Here is a 24,117-nt window from a genome sequence, read left to right as displayed (position 1 = left end):
GATATTGCATGATAAGAATTCCCTTTGCTCTTCTCCATCCTGTATGTTATTGGCGGGGAAATAATTCTTACCCAAGCTTCCACATTCTGTACACTGTAGCTGAAGGGTCTTGAGCTGCCCCTAGGTGTCCTTTTCATGTGGATACAGGCATCTAGGGGCAACTAAACACCTGCCCTTTTTTGTTCTAGCTGATTAAACAGCATAGAACAGTAGTTAGCAACCTGTGGGTTTTGACGCTTTTGGAGTTGCGTATCAGATATTTACATTATAGTTTATAATAGTAGCAAAATTACAGTTATGAAGTAATAAAAATAATTTTGTGGTTTGGGGGTCTTCACAACATGAGGAGCTATATTTAGGGCCACAGAGTTAGGAAGGTTGAGAACCAGTGGCATAGACCATGCTACAAAAGCTCAACCTTGCATGGTGACATGTACCTATAACCCTAAGGCTGGGGAGGCAGAGACAGGGAGATCTTTGGGGCTTACTGGGTAGCCAGTCTAGCCCACTTGGTAATCCTAGGGCAGTGAGAAACCTTGCCTCAAAAATAGTATGTGGATAGTACCTGAAATATAACACATGAGGTTGTCCTCTAGCCTCTATATACAGGATGTATACATGTACACCCCCTTCTCACACACACATACACACACACACAGTGGGGGGGGGCTGGCCAACTCAGTAACCAAGGCAGGTCCACATTCTATGTTTTGTAGGCTCAATAATGCTTCACAGGCAATGAAGAATAATCCTGTTTTAAAAACTTATCTTAGTATTAGGCACAACATGCTACAGTGTAGCAGGAAGCTCAGTGCTAGTCATTTTTTTTTTCCTGAAAAAAGAAGCAGCAATGATTTCAGTTTCCAAAGAGCTTTAGGCTAGTCATTGGTAATGTCTTGGGACTGCAAGGAGTTGCTCAAGTGAAAATGAGGCCACGACGCCTTGCTTGATTGTCCAAGTTGATATATCAGGGTGGTAGTCTGGGAATGCAACTTCAAAGAGGTATGTTTGATTTTAAGTGACATTTGAAACTCTGCAGAAGTAACCTTTTCATTCCCAGAGCCACGCTTGACACTGGACCTGGACCCCTGTGCTACTGGAGAGTCTGCTAGTCTACGCTGATAATTGATAACCAGTTACATTTTGCAGGGCTATGTCCAGAAGAAACCAAAAATACTGTAAGAGCTGTATCTCGAAAACTGGATATTTCATCCACATGCCTTTCCAGTAGTTGAATTTTATTTCCTCCTTCCTCAGAGACTCCATTTCCTTTTATGCTCCGTGAAAGTTAGAATGAGGCTTTATTGAGGATATGGATTCTGGTATCCTGCAATGGAAGATTGTAGCAGTTCTTTAGGGAATGGGTATAGTCAAGACTTCCTGCTGCATCTGTGTCCCGAGTATGTTCTCTATGAGCAGCATGTCTGGAGATGTTTAGAAATGCAACTTGATAGGCTTCACTCAGATCAGATCTGTCCACTGAGGAGCTCTTTGACGGAGCACAGCTGTGGGAGTTATAGCAAGCCCTCTTGGATGGTGTGGCCATTTGCTCAACCTGGATTACAGTTCTCTAGAACAGGGCTTCCTAAATATTTTCCACTAGTGACCCCATTTTGCCTGAGAAATTTTTATAGAAACTCAGAATAGAAGTACATTAAATAGATGTACAAATTAATCATTTAATGATAATAAAACATAAAATTAATTAAATATAATTCTTTGATGTAAACAAAATTTTATCATTTTTTTATGAGCCTTTTTTTTTTTTTTGGTTTTTCGAGACAGGGTTTCTCTGTGTAGCCCTGGCTGTCCTGGAACTCACTTTGTAGACCAGGCTGACCTCAAACTCAGAAATCCACCTGCTTCTGCCTCCGGAGTGCAAAAGGCATGCGCCACCACGGCCGGCTGATTCTTATTATTTTAAAACAGTTTAGTGTAAATAGAGAGTGTGGCTCACAGTGTNCTGGAACTCACTTTGTAGACCAGGCTGACCTCAAACTCAGAAATCCGCCTGCCTCTGCCTCCCGAGTGCTGGGATTAAAGGCGTGCGCCACCATGCCTGGCTTAAAATTTTATTATTAAGTTGCAAGCAAATTTCCAAACTAATGGGATAGACATGCTTATTTATTTTTACATAAATATTAAATCTTGTTAGATTACTTAATAATGTAGGACAGTTAACATCTTCACTTTTAAAAGAGATGATTGATATTTTGATTTTATAATCATCAATGCTGAGACTACTTCTCATAAACTTTTAGTACAAAATGGCCAAAATGGCTTTTTTTTTTTTGAGACAGGGTCTCACTGCATAGCCTTAGCTGGTCTGGATCTTGCTATGTAGACCAGGCTGGCCTCACACCTGCCTCCGCCTCTCATGTGCTGAGATTCAAGGTGTGTACTACCACTCCTATCTGGCAGAAGTGGACTTAAAGCCATTTCAGAAGTTGTTGAAAATTGTGTCATTTGGTGAAATCTTATGAAATTCAAGTCAGGATCTCAAATACCAGTTTTTTTTAAAGATTTATTTATTATATTTATATGAGTACACTGTAGCTGTTTTCAGACACACCAGAAGAGGGCATCAGATTCTATTACAGATGGTTGTGAGCCACCATGTGGTTGCTGGGAATTGATCTCAGGACCTTTGGAAGAGCAGTCAGTGCTCTTAACTGCTGATCCATCTCTCCAGCCCCCCCACCCCAGTTTTAAAACTCAAACATTCTAACACAATACAGTGTAAGAAGGTGGAGTTTGATACGTGCTTAGGAAACATGGGAGGAAAATATTAAGTCCTTTTGTTCTGCAATTAAACCATTATGTTTTAATAACAGCAGAAAATTCTGTGTATATAGTAAAAACACTGTAATCCATAGCATTCATCAGTCTTAAATCGAAGTTCTGCTGTTCCAGGCAGCATTTTTGGCATTGCGTGACATGGTATGCATGCACATGTCATGTGCACAGTGCAAAATGTGCATGCACTTGTTTAGTACCAAGCTGCAGTGAAGTACTGTGATGCAGTACAAGCAAGTACTGTCAGAAACAACTCAGATTCATTATATGTCTGACTTTTAAGTTAGGTGTTAGTCCTCGGGAATTCAGACACCTTTTACTGTCACCAACTTTCTTGTGATTCCGTTGTAAACCTTTTATGAGATCACAACCCATAGCTTAAGAAGAAGTGTCTATATGACCTTGGTGGGATCTGATTACTTCCAAAGGATGTTGACACTTGACTGTTCCCTCAAATATTCTCACTAAAATAGGTTAGAATGCAGCTCAGGTGTCAGAAGTTTAACATTTCTCACAAGGTGATGGAAATACATGAGCCCATCACAGATAGTTGTTGTGGAGTTTCAGCATGCTCATTAGAGCAGCAGATCTCAGGTTGGGACAATTTTCAGGATAATTTTTCAATGTCTGCAGACAATGAGCTTGTTAGAACTTGAGAGAGAAAGAGGGAGGGAGGGAGAGAGAGAGAGAGAGAGAGAGAGAGAGAGAGAGAGAGAGAGAGAGAGAGTCAGTTCTGGCATTGGGCTGGGGATGCTGCAATGTCTAAGGCTGGTCCTACCATGAGCAGTTATTGAGTCCCAAATGTCAGTGGTACAGGTGTAGAAAATCCTGGATGGGAGGATGAGCCAGGGGTAACCTTGCTGCAAGGTTCATCATTGGCTGGAGCATCTTGCATTGAGAGATGAAGATAGAAAAAAACTTAGGTGTATCCTGAAGCCTTGAGTGGAAATAAAGGTGCAATGTGTGGACCATGATGTTCAACCATGAATACTATAACAAACCTTCCTGAAGGGAGGGACCAAGCTGTCTAACCTCACACTACCCTCATCTCCAAGACAAGGTTAAGTCCACTGGGAATTAGATGAGAACCAATTTAAAGCTGTATTTCACAAAGAGAGATTAATTTACAGGATTCTCACGGAGTATGTCTTCTGAACCATCACAAATACATTTTGATATATTGAACACTCATGAAAATATACAGGGCAATTTCATTTATGTCAGAAGCTAGGAAGAAGGCTCAGTGGATAATGAGGACCTGAGTCCAGATACCTAGGTCCTATATAAAAATGATGGGCATTTAACCTCAAGACTTGAGGTTAAATGGGAAGTATTAAGCAGAGATATGTAGATTTCCTGAGCTCTGCTGGCCATCCCGTGTGGTAGAATCAGTGATGGAGACCATGTCTTCTAAAATGAAGAACTGAAGAATCTGATCTTGACCTCTAGTTTCCATACATGAAGATTCATACAGAACCTCTCTTAATTGTTTGTGTCTCCCAAACTCATTTACATGCAATTCCATCCATCCTTTGTAAGAGCTGTTTACATCCTGTTAAATGTACATGTAAGGGTAGGGCACAGGACCCCTAAGATCAACTTCGCAGCACAAAGGTGATTTCTTTTCTCTAGAGGGGCAAATGACAGGAAATAAGAGACAAAACCAGGAGATAGAGGATGAGGGAGATGGGGAAAGGAATAAGGCACTGCAACAGGGGAGAGACTGCCCTGGAGAGACTAAGGGCTGCCTCTGGATTGAGAGAAGACAGATATGGCCCATAGGCAAATGGTAGTTTATAAAGGTAAAAGAGGAAACTCTGTGTTAGGATGAGGTGTTGAATTTTAGTTGGACAGATTAATGATGTGAGCCAAAGGGTGCTTTGGATTGTTGGACTTCAATACTCTGATAGATGGACCTTGGTAGTCAACCCCAGAATAAACCTTGGTGGCTAGTTTTAGGAATACAATCTCCTGGCTTTTTAGCAAGGCAGAGGGAATCGGGGAGAAGGGCGAGGACTGCCAGAGCCATGTTTCCCAGACTAGGGCCTGCTAGAGTCCCCTTAATTGCACACTCAAGAAAGTTTTCCGTGGGGCAAAAGAATCGTGTAAGTTCCTTGTGAAGTGAGTAGATGAAGCTGTCAGGCCAGACCCAGAGGAAATGAGGGCAACTGAGTTTGGGGGCAAGATTATAGAAGGCCTTTTCTATCCAGGATGCTGACTCTGCCTGAGGGTTGATATCCTTCTATTAGGGTTTTGTTGCCTAGTTTGAGACTTTAATCTCAGAATATAAGTTGGGAATGTGTCTCAGTGAGAGAGCACTTACCTGGCATTCACAAGGCTCAGTATTGAAGAAAATTCAGCTAGAGCATGAACACTCTGGAGAACTGTGTCCTAGTTCATTCCACAAATGTTTTCTGAAAAGCTTTCTAAGCGTAGGAAAATCAATGGGGCACTAAAACACTCCTCATTACTTTAATGTGGAAGATGGATGAATGTGTGACCTGTTTTGGAACAGTTACATTAACAGCCATGTAGGCCTCATGTGACTGGCATTTTGAAGCTTTTCTACTGTGGAGAAGAAGATAGTCTGGAGGTTGCCAAAGGAAAGACAGACAAGTCCCATGATATGTATAGTTCAACAACTTCTCAAATGTCTAATGGCAGAAGTGACATACATCTGCTAAACTATTATTGATGTTTTGGACATGCATTTGGGTCTACAATAAACAAAGTCCTCTTGTTGCCTTTCCTCCTTGAACTATACTTAAACGTTAACTTCTGGTGGTCATTGTGGGCTTGTGTTAAGAGTTGAGTGCAGTATGAATTGCTGTAGCATAAAGTTTGTTGTGTAACGTGTATAACTTAATTCATCTGATGTAGTTTGGATAAGAAAGATTGCCTCTAGGCTCAGATATTTGAGCATTTGGTTCACACTTGGAGACCTTGTTTGGGGAGGCTATGGAAATATAAGGCATGAATCACTTATAAAAGCAATATGGGAAATGAAGCCACATGACTTGGTCTGTTGTGTTTCATTCTTGCTTTGGTCCAGTATTTTCTCACTATGCTCCCATTCCTCTCTTTTAGAGTGGGGACGTATATTTTGTGACAATTATGCATTGGAAGGATGTAATTTGCATTTTGATTTTCTAGAGTGTTACAGTTAAAAGGTTGCCTTGAATATCAGAGGAGGCTTTGGACCTTGGAACTGTTTTGACATTATGGAAGACTACGGGGACTTTTGAAGTTGGGCTAAATGCACTTTGCATCATGTAATGGCTGTGGGTTTATGGGGACCAGGGGGTGGAATGTAGTGGTTTGAATGTGCAAAGTCATCCATAGGCTCAGGTACTTGAACACTTGGTCTCCAGTTGGTGGTGCTGTTTGAAGTTATAGAACCTTAGGGGGTGGAGTCTTGCTGAGGGAAGATTGTCACAACCTTTGAGAATTTATAATCTTGCCACATTTTCAGTTTATACTCTACCTCAGGTTTGTGATTTAAGATGTGATCTCTCAGAACCTTGCTTCAGCTGCCTGATGTCATGCCTTCCCCGCCATTATGGACTCCCCCTTTAGAACTGTAAGCCAAGTAATCTCTTCCATATGTTACTTTTGGTCCCAGTATTTTATCACTGCAACAAAAATAAGTGATTATATCATCACAAAGTGTATGGTCATTTCCTGATAATATTGTAAGCAAATTGTGGGTGCTTCAGCCCCTTGGTGGTGTCTGGTGGATAGTGAGGGAGGCTCCATACTGCTCTGATAGTATGAGCATACCGCATGACACAAGATAAGAGGATCCTTGCAAACTAGCAAGCCTCAGATTAGGCCTGGAACAGGATGGTGGCTGCTTGCCTAGTCTTCACGGAAGTCTGGCACTTCCCCATAGTGACAATGGGATGGGTGGCTACCCCAGAACTCAAGTCGATTCCCCATTGGTCCAAAGGCTGTATAAAAATGCTTGCTTCTGCGCAATAAATTAGATTTGCACTAGATGTTGGTTTCTAGAGTCTTTGTCACAGGTTGGTGACTCTGTTTCCCTCACCTCCTCTTGGATCCTGGTTTCCACAGCATGTGTTATAGACAAGTTGATCTAACAATGCCACGTTCAAACATAACTCCATTAGTACCATAAATAGTGTAGAAAGGAGATCTGGGGATAGTCACTCAGTGAGTACCATTCAAGGCTATGAATATCCATTTAACTGTTTGAAAGCAACAGGCAGAGCAGCAAGAAAGCTGGTTGTCACTGCATTGGATCTTACTTTTACAGAAGTTGCTGTTTAGCTGGGCACTACTAGCAAAGGCCAATGTGCATCTTGGGCAGTACTTCAATTTTTTTCCTTTTTATTGGATATTTTCTTTATTTACATTTCAAATATTATCCCCTTTCTCAGTTCCCCCCCCAGAAACCCCCTTTGAGACTATCTTAGTCTCATAGCTGCTGTCATGAAATTTGCTAAGATACAACATCTTAATGGAGAAAGGGTTTATTTTAGCTCACAATTCTAGGTTACAGTCATTAAGGGGAAGTTAAGGCAGGAACTTCAAATAACTACTCCCATCCACAGTTAAGAGCAAAGAATGCATACATGCATGCTTAATACTCAGTTAGCTTTCTTTACTCTTATACAATCTATAGCATGAAACCAAGGAATGGCTTTGGTCACTTTCTTGTTGGGAATAAAGGGAAATAAACGGTCCCTCACTGACATGCCCACAGGCCAACTTGTCTAAAGTATCCCTCATAGTAACTTAATTAAAACTCACCATCACAATTGACCTACAAATTTAGTGGGAGGGAGACTGTAATTTTGAGATCCTTTGATGAGGTAGTACTCTGTTTGAAACAGAGGCACCCCGTTTCCAGTCTTATCATTCACCCAGGTCCTGCTCAACTCCTAAGTGGAAATAGATGAATTTGCAGAACGCCTTGAGTCTCTAAGGTTTCATTGGAGACCCCTGCCCACTTGATGAGCTCAAGCACCCATTTTTCTGGTGACCAGCACCTGGCCAGTTTCAAATGCTTTTATATTCAAGCTCTACAGTTGCTGAAAGCTCTAACCTATACAGAGCAATTTCTTCTGTCTTCTGCAGAAATCAGCATTCACAGCTTGTTCCAGGGGAGCTTACCTATCACACACAGAGTTGCAGTGGCCAGCAACTCCTTCTTCCTCCTAAGAGGAAAGCTTGCTTTTCATGCAGATATAAATTGAGTTCTATTGACCTTCAACTACACTTTGCAAAAATGTTTCAATGCAGAATTATTTAAAAGCATATTCACAAAAGTTCTTCCTTCCTTCCCTTTCCCTATCCTCCCCTCCCCCTCCCTCCCTCCCTCTCTGTCTCTGTCTCTGTCTCTGTCTCTGTCTCTGTCTCTGTCTCTGTGTGTGTCTCTCTCTCCCCTGTCTTTTGTTCTTTGTTTCTAAGAGTCCCCACTATCCTGGAACTCACTATATAGATCAGGCTGACCTCCCTCTCTGACTTCACTCCCTGGGGAATCTGCATATCTTCATGGCAGATCCAGCTTTCCTGTCACATGGACGCTTATACCCTGTCCAGATCTAACACATCCCCATTCTTTGTGTTAGCCCCTAATACCTAGAAACACATTCTACCTGGGATTCCCAGTAACCATACCTGGTAGGGACTCTGAAGTGCAGTCTACCAGGCAACTCATACCTACCACACTCTCCTAAGATCCAGAAAGGCTCTTTAACCAAAGCAAAGGAATGGAAAACCCACCTGTAAGACAAGAACAGATACCAACACCTAGAATTAGTCATTCCAAACCCAGATGGTTAGATGTCAGCATAAAACCCAATCAATAGCAGCCAGAACAGCATGTCTTCACTAGAGCCCAGCAACCCTACTGTAATAGGTCCCAATAAATGAATTACAGCTGAAGCATAAGACAAAGAATTCAATATAGTTAATACAAATATGGTTAAGAACCATAAATAGAATATAACTAAATCTATTAATGAAATCTATGAAAACAATCTTTAAAAAATCCAGTGGAATGAAATGAAAGAAACTGTTCAAGACATTAAAATGAATATGGAACTAATTAAAAGACCCCACATGGAGGAAAAACAGAAAGTAAAAATTTAGGAACTTGAACCAGAACCCTAGCGGTAACATTCACCAACAGTATACAAGAGATGGAAGAGAGAATCTCAGACATTGAAGATAGAAGAAATAGTTACCTGGATTAAAAAAAAAGTAAACTTAAAATGATCCAGGAACAAAATATCCAGGAAATCTGGGATACTATGAAAAGACCAAATTTACAAATAGAGAAAGGAGAAGAAACTCAGGTCAAAAGCACAGAAAATATTTTCAACAAAATCATAGAAGAAAATTTCCCTAACCTAAAGAAGAAGATGCTTCTCAATGTGCACAAAGCATACAGAACACCTAATACACTGGATCAGAAAAATTTCCACATAACATATAATAATCAAATACTAAATTACAGAAAAAAAGATTATTAAAAGCTGCAAGGGATAATGACCAAGTAACATAAAGACAGACCTATTAGAATTATACCTATTGCTTCTTGGCATTTTGGCTAAGATCAAGTGTAGAATTATACCTGACTTCTCAGTGGAGATTTTAAAAAGCAGAAAGGCCTGGGCAGATATTCTTCAGATTCAAAGTGACCACCGATGCCACCTGAGATGACTATAACCAGTAAAGCTTTAAATCACAGTATATAAAGAAAGTTAAGCATTCTATCTACAAATCTAGCTCTACAGAAGGGACTAGAAGGTAAACTTCAATTATAACAGGTTGGCCATACCCAAGAAAACACAAGGAATAAATCATCTGGGACAGAATGAGAAAATTCATATCACCACCACAACAAAAACAAAATCAGGAGTAACTAAACAGTGCTTACTGATAACTCTTAACATTAATGGTCTCAATTCCTTTGATAAAAAGGCACAGAGATTGAATTAGGAAACAGGATCCATCCTTCTGCTGCATCCCAGAAACACACCCTACATCAAGGATAGACATTACTTCAGGGCAAAAGGATGGAAATAGATATTTTAAGAAAAATGGACCCAAGAAGTACGGTGGTATAGTCATTTTAGTATCTGACAAAATAGACGTCAAGCCAAAATTAATTAGAAGATATAGGGAAGAACACTACATACTCATCAAAGGAAAAATCCATGAAGAGAATATTGTAATTATGAATATCCATACACCAAACACAGGAATACCGAAGTTTATAAAAGAAACACTAATATAGGTAAAATCACATAATGATGCCTTAAACAGAAACAGTGGGAGATTTCAATACCTAACTCTTGACAATAGATAGGTCATCCAAACAATAACCAATCAGAGAAATGCTGCAGGTAACTGATGATACAGAACAAATGGACCTAGCAGATATGTATAGAACATTTTACCCAAACACAAAAGAATATACCTTATTCTCTGCACTTCATGGAACTTTCTCCAAAATTGACCACATACTTGGACACAAAGCAAGTCTCAATAGATATAAGAAAATCAAAAAATAACATCCTGAATCCTATCAGACCATCATGGATTAAAGATGGATATCAACTACTAGAGAGACAACAGAAAGCTTACCAATTAATGGAAACTGCACAAATAAGACAAGTCTCAAATCAAGAAAGAAATTAAAACCTTTTTAGAGTCGAATGAAAATGAAAGCACAATGTACCCAAATGCATGGGACACAATGAAGGCAGTTCTTGGAGGTAAGTTCATAGCATCAAGTGCCTACATTAAACAAAAAAAAGAAAAAGGAGAGTTCTTATGTTGGTAACTTAATGGTCTACCTGAAAGCTCCAGAACAAAAAGAAGAAATGATACCCAAAGGAAGCAGATGGCAAGAAGTAATCAAACCCATTATGGAAATCAATAAAACAAACACACAAAAAGCATAAAAAGAATCAGTGAAACAGAGTTAATTCTTTGAGAAAAGCAGTAAGACTGATTAAATCTTAGCTAAATTAACTAAAAGATTGAGAGAGAAGATTTAAATAAAAAATGAGAGGCAAAGGGGGGATTAGCAGACTGTGGGAAAATCAAAAAAAAATCATAAGAATACACTTTAAAAAATATCTGTACTCCACTAAATTGGAAAACTTAAAAGAAATGGATAAATATGTTAATATATACCACCTACCAAAGTTAAATCAAGATTAGATAAGCAATTTTAAAAAGACCTACAACTCTTAGTGAAATAGAAGCAATATTTAGAAGCAGCATTAGTATTCTATTAGAAATAGAAGCAATGTTAGTATTCTCAACCTATTCGTGAGTGTGCAAATGAGTGGACCTCTTAGTCTGTATCTGTGCCTTGTACCTTTTCTTGGGCTGTTTTTTGCTTTTTGTTTATGTTGTCCTTTCTGATGTGTTAGTTCTTGTTTTATCTTATTATACTATATTATATCATATCACATTTTATTTTATTATTGTCCCTTAGAAGCATGTTTGATTTCTAATGATACACAGAAAGGGGTGGATCCAGATGGGAGGGGAGGTGGGGAGGAACTGGGAAGAGTAGAGGGAAGGAAAACTATAATCAAGATATATTATGTGAGAAAAAATTATTTCCAATAAAAGGAAAAATAATATGCTAGAGTATAGAAGTATAGGAAATCTCTGCAATGCTAACAGGGACTTATTCACTCATTTATTGAAATTTGGTAAAACTGTACCAAGTGTCAAATAAAATTCAATTTATGCTTGTTGAAAAGCTATTGAACTTTTAAATAACATTTTTTGTATAATTACCATTTTCTTTCTGAAACAAAATATATCCATAGTGTTTGTATAGCAAAACTTTCTTTTGTTTTGAAATTCAAAAGACAATTTTATTTGGACAGAAACCTTCAAACAGAACATAGAGAAATTAGGCATTAGAAAATACACTCTTGCCAAGTGATTTAGTATTAGAATATAACAGGGGACTGGGAAACACAGGGCAACTCATCCACTGCAGGGAAAGGGAGACCCTGTAGGGCAGCCATATGTAGGCAAAGGTTACTTTTTCCTCACAAACTTTTACTTCCACCCACTTCTACTCTTTCCCAGTACCCCTCAGAACAGCAAGAGAAAGAGGCAATACCCCAGGCCATTTATTACACCTTAAGTGCCAGCAACACACTGGATCTGTGCTGTCCAGGGGCCCTGGGTTGGAGAGGTCTGTGGAAGTGGGAAAATTAGATGGCCAAGCCACTCCAGTGTGTGTGTGTGTGTGTGTGTGTGTGTGTGTGTGTGTGTGTGTGTATGTCTGAACCTTTTGGCTAGAAGTTTCCAGAGAAATAGACAGGTACACCAACTAGTGGGGAGTTTTGGAAGCCACAGTAGATATCCTCCTCCCCACTCTGAGGGCAGCTCAGCAGGCTCAGGGTAGGGATCATCAGAGTGAGTCAACTCTGGCTCAAAAATCAGAGGCCAGCATCCCAGCAGTGGCCTTTGGGGAGACAGGATCTCTCAGATATAGTTTGTGTACAGCAGAACATGAAGAAGTGATGTGGAACCTGGCACATTAGGGTTCACCATGTAGGCTGTGCTGACAGTAGCACCAGCTCAGATCAACCCCTCAACATCATCCACCCTGCAGCTGGCTCTGATTGGTAAGGGACTTGTATGCCAGAACTGGACAGACCACAGGTGGGCACTGGAAATGTTCAGGCTGCTGACAGTTGTCCCGGTACCCACAGGAATGACTTGTCCCAATATGCGAGTTGTCCCTAGTCAGTTATAGGGACAAACAATTTTGTAGACACAGAGACAAATAAAACCAGCTTTGAGAGGTGACAGCACCCCTACATTGATCTTGATGTTCAAAGTTCAATTGCAAGTCCAGGTGAGTGTTCCTCAACACTGGACAGCTGAAGGTACCCGCGTCTGCTTCTTCCCCAAAGATGGACACTCCCAGCTAATGCTGCCAACACAAGAATAGCCTCAGCCCGCACTCAGTTTGCTAGCTGATAAAACTTACACATCCTGCCCATCTTAGCCCATTCTAAGTACTTCCCACAAGTTATCTTTGTGATACTGGGTGAAGGTACTTAGGATGGGCCCTTTCCCTGTCAGATGCCACTCCTACCAGGCAGACAAGCTAAACACATGAGACCCAGTGACCACTGCCTTTTACTGGCCATCGTCACCTTCTCCCAGGTCCCAGAGTGCAAGGTAGTAGAATGCTGGAGTGTTCAAACTCTGCCTACCCCAGCCCTATCATATAATACCCTCCTCCCTCTCCATTCACTAGATAGTTAATATCGTTAATGCACAAATGAAATCCTAAGTCATACCAAGGATTAGGAAAAAGACTCCTCCCATAGAGCCTTCCAGGGTTAGCTGAGAATAATCTCTTCAGCACCTATAAGAGCCACTTAGAATTTATGGTTTCATTTTCCCAACATCACATCTTTGAGGACCTCAAATTCTTTCTCAAAGTCACAACCACACATATGAACTTCAATTTTCCCACTCTTAAATCGTCTCCATTCCTCTTGGGGATTTCAAAATAAAAGCAGCCAGTCTGCCTGGCTCCATATCCTCTTCTAGACACTGCTTGTCTCCAGGGGCTGATGTGACATGATGATCCAGTGCCTGCCTCTGTGGGCTACTTCACGATTGCACAGCATGAGTTTCTTTCCGGGCAGTCTTTTCAGGCAGGCTTTCAATTATGTTCCCTGTACTTCTGATCTGGATACCAAGGTATCAAGCTTCTCACCTCATTCTAACAAAGACTCCATGGTGCTATGCTAGAATGATCTTGGTTTCTTCCAGTTTAGGCTGTACTTTACTCATGGGATCAGCTTCTTGAGGGTTCTGGTATCTTGTATCAGGAGATCCTACTGGTCAGTCTATTCTATCAACCTGCTAGGAGAATTTATCTAGTACCTTCTCCAGCAAGGTAAAAGCCACTCTGGAAGGGTATTCTCTGTCAGCAGTGACCACACCTGCAAAACTGTCACTCCGGATGCAGACATGCCAAAGATACTCTTTTTCTTTAACAAAATTTCTGCTGCCTTTTGTTTCAGCATTCCACAACCAGTTGACTGTAAAGGTCATGAATTCCTCGACATTGGACCTCAGGAAGAAATTGAAGGAAGACACATCATACACAGCTTTGAGCAGCACTGCTTTTGGTTCACTTTTGTAAGGACACTGAAGCTGTACAGCTTCATGGCCCTGCACCTTCTGGCTGCTGACTGGATCCCTGACTCATTCACAGGAGTGGGGGTGGGGGGCGCAGTCCCTCAGAACACCGGCAGCTGGCTGCTGATGCGGCTGAGCCAGTTTCTTCCAAAACTTTCTTTGTATTAACATTGTTCTAAAGTATTCTAATCAGATATTGGTAAAATAGTATCTTTGCTGTCAAAAGCATGTTGACAGAAAAATTATGGGCTTGGTGTTTTATTACATGAATTAATTTCTGCATCACTTCATATTAAGCAATAAAATTTTGAGTGAATCTTCAGCTGTATTTTGTTCTCTAATTTATTTATTCACTTTACATTGCTATTGCAGGCCCCCTCCATCCTCTCCTCCCAGTTCCACCTTCTGCCCTTCTCTCCCCATCAGGCTGGATACCAACCTGTCCTGGCAAATCAAGTCTCATCAGACAAGGCAGCCCAGCTAGAGGAAAGGGGTCCACAGGCAGGCAAAAGAGTCAAGTCAGAGACAGCCCTGGGGGCCCCACATGAAAACCAAGCTGTTCATCTGCTACCTATCTGTAGGGGTCCTAGATCCAGTCCATGCATGCTGTTTGGTTGGTGGTTCAGTCTCTGCGAGCCCCACAAGGGCCCAGGTTAGTTGACTCTGTAGGTCATCTTAGAGTATCCTTGACCCGCCCCCCTGCCCTCCCCTGCTCCTTCAGTCCTTCCCCTCCCACTCCTCCACAAGTTTCGCTGAGCTATTCCTAGTGTTTGGCTGTGGTCATCTACATCTGTTTCCATCCACTACTGGATGAAGCCTTTCAGAAGACAATTGTGCTAGGCTCCCGTCTGCAAGCATAGCAATCACTAATAATGTCAGCGCTTGGTTGGCTCTCTCCCATGGGGTGTGCCTCAAGTTAAAAAAACGTCTGCCCCCCCCCTCAAATTTCAAGGCTAGACATCTAATTTGGAATTCTACAAGATTTTCAAAGAAGAATTAATGCCAATAGTTCTTAAATTATTCCTCAAAATAGAAGCAGAAAGAAAGAACATTGCCTAATTCTTTTTATGAAGCTACAATTATCCTGATACCTAAACCACATAAAAACCCAACAAAGAAAGAGAATTACAGACCAATTTCCCTTATGAACATACATGCAAAAAATCTCAATAAAGTACTTGTAAACCAAATAGAAGAACACACCAAAAAGATTGTCTACCAGGATTAAGTAGACTTCATCCTCGAGATTCAACACATGTAAGTTGATAAATGTAACTTACCATTTAAAAAAGGTCAAAGGAAAAAAAAAACCCTACATAATCATCTCAGATGCAGAAAGGCTTGTGACAAAAATCCAATACCTCTTCATAATAAAAGTCCTATAGAGATCGGAGATACAAGGGGCATACCTCATCATGACAAGGCAGTTTGAGCAAGCCTATAGCCAACATCAAATTAAATGGAGAGAAAGTCAAAGCAATTCTATGAAAAAAGCAAGAACAAGCCAAGGTTGTCCATTCTCTACATAGCTATTCAATACAGTACTTGAAATCTTAGCTAAACTGAAGGAGATCAAGGGAATACAGATTAGAAAAGAGGAAGTCAAAATGTCTTTATTTGCAGATGATCCTAAAAATTATCTGATGAACTCCTACAGCTGATAAATACTCCCAGCAAAGTAGCTTGATACAAAATTAACCCCTCTAAAACAGTAGCCTTCACATATACAAATGATAGATGGATTGAGAAAGAAATCAGGGAAATAACAATAACTGTAAATAATACAAATTATCTTGAGGTAACTTTAATCAGGCAGGTGAAATACTTGGATGATATAACTTCAAGTCTTTGAAGAAAAAAAAATTGAAGATCTCAGAAGATGGAAAGATCTCCCATGATCATGGACCAGTAGGATTAACATTGCAAAAATGACCATCCTACAAACATCAACCTATAGATTAAATGCATCAAGATTCCAACACAATTCCAACACAATTTTTCAGTGAACTTGAAAAGACAATTTCCAGCTTACATGGAAACACATACATACACACACACACACACACACAAATAAAAAATAAAAAATAAATCAGGACAATCCTGGATAATGAAAGAACTGCTGGTGGTATCATAGTTTGCAATTCCTAGTTATACTCCAGAGCTATAGTAATAAAAACCACATGGTATAGTAATTAAAGCAGCATAAAAATAGGCATGTTGCTTTTCAGCCAGGGAGAGAGAGGAGACAGGCACCAGGTAGCTTGGCTAGCTCAGGTTAGACCCCATAGCAGCTTCAGCCGCCTGGAGAATTCCAACACAGGATAGCTGATGAGCTTAGGATAATAGATTCCACACCCAGTGCTTGTGTCATCTGGATGATTTTAAATATTAAGATGGTCTTGTGTTTTCCAATCGCGAAAATTCTGAAAACAAACAGGCATCTGGAAAAAAAGAAAAGAAAAGAAGATAAAATGACAACAAACAAAACTGAATGGGACAAAACCACAAACAAACAAACAAACAAAACAAAGAACCAAATAAAAAGTACAAGAAACACAGATAGATCTAGAAACACACACACACACACACACACACACACACACACTGGCATTCAGGGAAATCCCTTAAAAATGCAAAATTAGAATTCATCATACATAAGAAAAAGACCTGTAAGGTAAAAGAGAGAAAGAAAGAAAGAAAGAAAGAAAGAAAGAAAGAAAGAAAGAAAGAAAGAAAGAAAGAAAGAAAGAAAGAAAGAAAACAAAGAAGGAAGAATGAAAGAAAAAGTGCTCAGAGGGCACTCACTGGGACCCAGCAGTAAGCGTGGTGATGTGGGCTGCACTGCCGCTGCTCTGTGATGGGGCCTGGCTGCTGAATATGCAGGCCAACGCTGAGCTGACAATCAACGCCACAGAAGAATTTTACTTTAAGACATGGATGAAACAGCATCAAAAGACGTACAGCGCGGAGGAGTACAACCACAGGGTGCAGATGTTTGCCAACAACTGGAGGAAGATTCATGCCCTCAACCAGAGGAACCACACATTTCAAATGGCATCGAACCAGTTTTCAGATATGAGCTTTGCTGAAATAAAACAAATACCTCTGGTCAGAGCCTCAGAACTGCTCAGCCACCAAAAGTAACTACCTCCGTGGTACTGGCCCCTACCCCCGCCTCCATGGAATGTCTGAAGAAAGGAAGTGTTGTTTTAGTAGTGAAAAATCAGGGGTCCTACGACAGCTGCTGGACTTTCTCCATCACGGAGGCCCTAGAGTCGGCTGTGGCTATTGCCAGTGGGAAAATGATGTCTTTGGTTGAGCAGCAGCTGGTGGATTGTGCTCAGGACAATCATGGCTGCGAAGGAGGTTTCCCCAGACAGGACTTCGAGTACATTCTGTACAACAAGGGTATCATGGGAGAAGACAGCTACCCTTACATAGGCAAGAATGGTCAGTGCAAATGCAAGTCAAAAAAAAAAAATGCTGTCGCATTCATCAAGAATGTTGTCAACAGCACACTCAACGACAAGGCTGCAGTGGTAGAGGCTGTGGCTCTATACAACCCTGTGAGCTGTGCCTTTGAGGTGACTGAAGATTTTATGATATATAAAAGTGGCATCTTCTCCAGTACATTCTGTCATAAAACTCCAGATAAAGTACACCATGCATGAGCCGGGCATGGTGGCTCACGCCTTTAATCCCAGCACTTGGGAGGCAGAGGCAGGCAGATTTCTGAGTTCGAGGCCAGCCTGGTCTACAAAGTGAGTTCCAGGACAGCCAGGGCTATGCAGAGAAACCCTGTCTCAAAAAACAAAAACAAAAACAAAAACAAACAATCAATCAAACAAAAGTACACCATGCAGTCCTGGGTGCTGGCTATGGAGAACAGAATGGATTATTCTACTGGACTTCGAAAAACTCTTTGGGCTCCCAGTGGGGGAATGATGGGTACCTCCTCCTTGAGCATGTAAAGAACATGTGCATGTGTGGCCTGACTGCCTGTGTGTCCTACCCCATCCCTCAGGTATAAGCCATGGCTGCAAGGCAACTGCTTGGCAAGCAAAGGGAGGAACTGGTCCAACAACAAGCCTACCCATGTGACACCTTCATCAGCCATATGATTTGAATGTGGTTTTTAAATGACCCAAACCCACGTGGACCTAGAATCTTCTCTCTTTCCAACTCTCTTGACACAGTGAGAGTGGAAAGGTAGCAGTGGCTACCTTTTCTATACTGTGTATTTAATAAACGCACAGTGAATACCTCCCTGGGTTGGGAGGCCTAGGTCTCTAAAAAAGAAAGGAAAGAAGGAAAGGATGGAGGGAGGGATGGAGGAGAGAGAGAGAGAGAGAGAGAGAGAGAGAGAGAGAGAGAGAGAGAGAGAGAAAACTCCAGACAAAGCATTTACTCAAAAAAAAAAAAAAACCTTAGAAAATACTATTGAGCCAGTTTTGTGTTGGTCATCTACTGCTAGGCATGGGGCAGAGCCTTAGGAGTGGTTTGTGTTCTTCGTAAGACTCCGATGGAGAAACCTAATTTTCCCTTTGTGAATGGTTATCAATTAGAGGTAACTTCTAGGAGAGGGGGCAGGGCTCGTGTCCACTTCCACTCTCAGCACTGGAACCCCATCAGGATGAGTCCTGTGTATGCTGCCATTTTTACTAAATGATTAATAAATGGTACCTCATGAAATGGAAAATCTTCAATATGGCAGAGGATGCCATTCTGAAGATAGCAGGTTACAGAATGGGAAAAGATTTTTACCAAATACACATCTAATAGAGAGCTAACATCTAAAAATATATATAACAACCTCAAAAACTAGACATCAAGAAAACAACCTAATTAACAGTGGGGTTCAGGTCTAAAGGGAATTCTCAAAAGAGGGAACACAAATCGCTGGGAAACACTTAAAGAAATGCTCTACACTATTAGTCATTAGGGAAATGCAAATCAAAACTACTTTGAGATTTCATCTTACACCAGCCATAATGGCCCAAATCAATAAATAGCTCATGTTGTCAAGGATACGGGATAACAGGGATACTAATCCATTGCTGGTGGGAATGCAAACTCATGCAGCCATTATGGAAATCAGTATGGTTGTTCTTCAGAAAGCAGGGAATAAATCTACCTCAAGATCTTGTTTTATGACTTGGGCATATACACAAAAGATGCTTCTACAATCACAAAGTTACTTGCTTAACCATGTTTATTGCTGCTCTATTAATAATAGGAAGAAATTGGAAACAGCCTAACTGTCCATCAAAGAATGAATGGATAAATAAAATATGCTACATTTGCATAGTCTAGTATTACTCAGCTGTAAAAAAACACCAGAATTATGACATTCACGGGTAAATGCATAGAACTAGAGAAAAAAATAATTTGAATGAGATAATTCATATCCAAAAAGGCAAATATGGTATGTACTTGCTTATATGTGGGTGGTAGTTTGATAAGCAGGCCACAACTATAATTCTCATAACCACGGAGGCTAAGTGGCTAAGTATAGAGTAAGGGACTACTGGGGAAGGGCAGACTCTCCTTAGGAAGAGGAAACGGAATAGATAGCAATAGACAGACTGAGGGAGCAGCTAGAACAGGAGGATCAAATGGGAAGAGGAGAGAAGAATGGAGATGGGAATAAAGGGAGGGACTACGGTCCATTTGATGGGTCATATGGAAACCCAATACAGTAGAAGCTTCCTAAAAACATCCACATATGAAGGAGATCTAAATGGAATTCGTAAATAATGGGGACAATGGAGTCCCAAATGTCCATCCGTCATCACCAAATAAAACCAATGCCAGGAATAGATTCCATATAACTGTTATTGGCCAAAGGGTCAATATAGGAACTCCCAAACAACTCAGACTGTTGTCAAGACTATTTATTGTTCTCCATTAACTGATGGTAAGGCCATATTGCTAAATACAACATATCTATCTCATTGAACATGAAGAAGTAGAGCTGATGTGTACCTAGGAACTTCACCCTTACTGTCTAGTCTTTATAGTACTGGAAGGCACTCTGTATGATTCCAACAAAGAAAGGTAACCATCAATCCAGCTACAAAGCTTTTGATCTAAAATGGTGACCTGCCTACAAGTTATGCTGGTGTCACAGTGGCACAAAAGTTGTGGAAGTAACCAACCACTCTCTGATTATAATTAAGGCCTACTTCATTAGATGGAACCCAATTCCAACACTCCTTGGTGTCTAAGCACCTGAGACTAGATAGGCCAAGGACCTAGGGGAAAACCTTACACTACTGTTTTTTTTTTGTTTGTTTGTTTCTTGAGACAGGGTTTCTCTGTGTTAGCCCTGGCTGTCCTGGAACTCACTCTGTAGACCAGGCTGGCCTTGAACTCAGAAATCCGCCTGCCTCTGCCTCCCAGGTGCTGGGATTAAAGGCGTGTGCCACTACTGCCTGGCACACTACTGTTCTGTTAAAGGAAGACAGCAAAAAATTACTCTTAATGACATTCTGCTAGACTCATAGATCAGGTTTTTGTTTGACCATCATCAGAGAAGCTTCTTCCTTCAGTAGATGGGAACAAATAGAGTTACACAACTGGATTATGTGCACCAAGTGAGAGACCTTAGAGCACTCAGTTATAAATGGGATATCTCCATCAATTTCCTCCTCTTAGGGCTAAAGAGAACACTGCAGAAGAGGGGTGGAAAGGTTGTAAGAGCCACAGGGGATGGCAGACACCAATGAAAGAAGTCCTTCTAGAAAGAACAGGATTGACACATATGCAACCTCACTGAGATGGAAGCAGCATGCAGAGTCTCCACATGTCTGAGCCAGATTGGGGTCTGAGTAGAAATGGACACAAGCCCCCCATCCCTAACCTAGACTCTACCTCGAATTGACAACCACTTGGAAAGGAAAAATTAGTTTTCTCCAATGGAGCCTTACTGGGTATGCAAACTATGGTGGTTTGAAAGGAATGGCCCCTATAGGCTCATATAATTGCATGCTTTATCACAGTAGAGTAGAACTCTTAGAAAGGATAGAAGGATTAGAAGGTGTGGCCTAGTTAGAGGAAGTGTGTCACTGGAAGGGTCAGATTTGGGCTTTCAGAAGCCCATGTCAGGTTGAGTCCCCCACCCCCACCCCCACTTGTGAATCAGGATGTAGCTCTCAGCTACTGCTCCAGCTCCATGTCTGCCTGTGTGCTGCCAGGCTACCCACCAGAACGATCATGGATTAAGCCTCTGAAAGTGTAAACAAGCCCACAATTAAATGCTTCTTTATAAGAGTTTCCCTGGTCATGGTGCCTCTTCACAGCAACAGGAGAGAACACTGGCTAAGACACAAACCACACTGAAGGGCAGGCCATATACAGAGCAGTGGATGGTGAACACAAAGCCAATTCAATGGTACTTTTTTCTCACAATGTTTTCTCTGGAGATTTTCTTTTAACCGTACACATTTTTGCTTATGTATTATGTTTTCTGATTTTATTTTTATGGGGTGTCTTAGGGTTTTAATGCTGTGAAGAGACACCATGCTGAAGGCAACTCTTATAAGAACAACATTTAATTAGGGCTAGCGTACAGGTTCAGAGGTTCAGTCCATTATCATCAAGGCAGGAACATAGTGGCATTCAGGCAGGAATGGGGAAGGAGGAGCTGAGAGTTCTACATCTTCCTCTGAAGGCTGCTAGCAGAATACTGGCTTCCAGGAAGCTAGGATGAGGGTCTTAAAAGCCCACACCCACAGTGACACACCTACTCCAACAAGGCCACACTCTCTCCAATCGGGCCACACCTTCTAACAGTGCCACTCCCTGGGCTGAGCATATACAAACTATAACATGGCGTCTCTGTATGTGCAAGTATGTGTATCTCTACCTCTATATGCATTTCTTTTGCTTTTTTGGCTCTTTTTTCCTGATTGTTTTGTCCCATTCTGGTTTGTTTGTTTTTATTTTATCTAATTTTAAAATTATTATTATTCATTTGTTTTAGATGCCTAGCTATATTGTAATGATAGGAAGAAAGGAAGTGTGTGGAGATGGATGGGGGAGGAGTGAGGAGAATCTGGAGAGAGTTGGGGGATGGGAACCATAATCACAATATATTGTATAAAAATATATTTTCAATAAAAGTTCAAAATGTTTTTTTCCATAAAAGGCAAAAATCTGACTTCATTGGAGTACAATTGAAATGCTTTGCTTCATAAATATGATGATCACATTTCTGAAGGAGGCTTCCAGTTAGTAAGAAGGGAGGGAACTAAAAATAAAACCCACCCTCAGCTTCTTCTTTGTGCTTTGGGAATCCTTTGCTGTCCTAAATGAAATGAATTCACACTCTGAGAAGTGCTTGGAGTACAATAGAAATGGTTGAATGAAGCTGAGCATATGACACCACAAAGACTTTTTTTCCTTAAACAGAAATGATGAAACATTGTGACAAAGATTAAGCAATATAAACCTCCACAAATAATAAAATAAAAAAGCAACTAAAAATTACCACCAATGAGGAGTAAGTCTATGGCAGATGACCACCATACTAAATGTTAAGAGTTATGTGTGATATTAATCTTGTTTTCAACATAATTAGATCTGGGTTTTGTGAGGGTATTTTCTGAAAACAATTATACAAAAGAGAAGACTTTTTCCCTGAGTGGATAGTACAATGCCAGTGGCCCAGGTATCAAGAGTCTGAGAGAAAATCAGGACTGCTTTGGGTGCGTCCCCTTTACTCCTTATTGGTAAGCACATGCACTTTGCTGTTATTGCTGCTGCTTCTGCTGCCATCTTTCACTGTCATGGGATCCTTTTGTTAATGCTAGAAGTAAAGATGGACACACAGTTCCAAGAATTCTTTGTTTTGGCAGGTGACATATGGATAATACAGGTTTAAAAAGGCATTGCACTTAATTTTCCTTCGTTTCCCACAAATAAATGAAAATGGTTAGGAACTGAATCACAGGCTTCATTCAGATGGATGAATTTTACTTTCTTGCAAAAGATACTAGTTCATGAAATGTTGTTATGAGGTTAAGGATGGAAATGATAGATACAATAAGTTAGAGACACTACTTCCTTTTGAATTGCAGTTTTTAATTCTATTACCATTATTTGTGTGGAGAGTTTGTGTATATATGAGTTTACATGTATGGACATACACATGCAAGTGTGTAGAGGCCAGAGGTCAACATTAGATTCCTTCCTTAACCATTTTTCACCTTTTTGAGACAAAGTTTCTGCTTGTATCACAGGCCCCATATTCAATTGTACACAATACTGATTTTCTACACCGTTTAATACTTTGCTATGAAATCAAGACAAAATCAAGACCTTAGTCATTTTCTATTTGTTTCCATCTCCTCTTGCAGCTCTCTTCATTACCATACTGCTTTCATGCTGTGTTAGGTAATGAAACAGTGATGTTATGCTTAGCAGCCCTCCTCCCGACAGTTATTTGAAATGTCTACTGAAGTGTGTTCTTTGTATCTTGCCTGTTGGGTGGTCACGGATTCTCCATCCTTAAGCCTTTAGTTCTATATCCTCTTATGAGTCTCAAGTTCATCTTCAAGTGGACTCATCAAGAGTCCTCATGGACCTGTGTAGCTGAGCTCCTTTTTGTTGGTGAACAGCTCTCTGCTGCCTCTTGGCTTGAATATCATCTTGAGTGGGTGTCATATTCTTTTCTGTAGAATGTCCCAGTCATTTCTCCATTATCAGCTGGCTTTCATTGTCACTAGAGAAATGCAATGCTTTTCCTCCTATTTTGTTGAGTGTTTGCTTTTTCTTACTGAAGTGTGGTTTTTTTTATCCTTAATTTTCTTTTTGTTGCATTATGTGCTTGTATATTTATGTGCATGTTTATATATGTGCTCATGTTCGTGTGTATATGTTACTGTGTATGTGTACATGTATATATGTGTGTGTGGTATTGCAATATTGTGAAAACATGTCTTACATTCTAAGATACGGGGACGTTTACTGGACCTCACAGCCAGAGGATACTTGAGGTCACTTAAGACTGCTCTCCTACTGTGTACTCAGCCTGTTTGTTTAACCTGCCTTTAAGAGTACAATGTAACAGTCAATCCTACTTGTCTTGGATTTCCCATCCAATAAACGTTTACAATTAAGCTAATGAATAGCCATAATAATCTCAAG

General features: G+C 40.6%; 2 pseudogenes; one reads left to right on the top strand and one right to left on the bottom strand.

The window, feature by feature from the left end:
- Positions 1-13,566: 13,566 nt before the first annotated feature.
- LOC110314356 lies at positions 13,567-13,997 on the bottom strand (annotated as a pseudogene).
- Positions 13,998-16,797: 2,800 nt separating this feature from the next.
- Positions 16,798-17,998, top strand: LOC110314227 (annotated as a pseudogene).
- Positions 17,999-24,117: the final 6,119 nt, after the last annotated feature.

The sequence above is a fragment of the Mus pahari genome, chromosome X (assembly GCF_900095145.1).
Source record: "Mus pahari chromosome X, PAHARI_EIJ_v1.1, whole genome shotgun sequence".
In the NCBI taxonomy this organism is placed as follows: Eukaryota; Metazoa; Chordata; class Mammalia; order Rodentia; family Muridae; genus Mus; species Mus pahari.
Note: the sequence above shows the minus strand (reverse complement) of the source record. Positions and strands in the feature narration are given on the sequence as shown.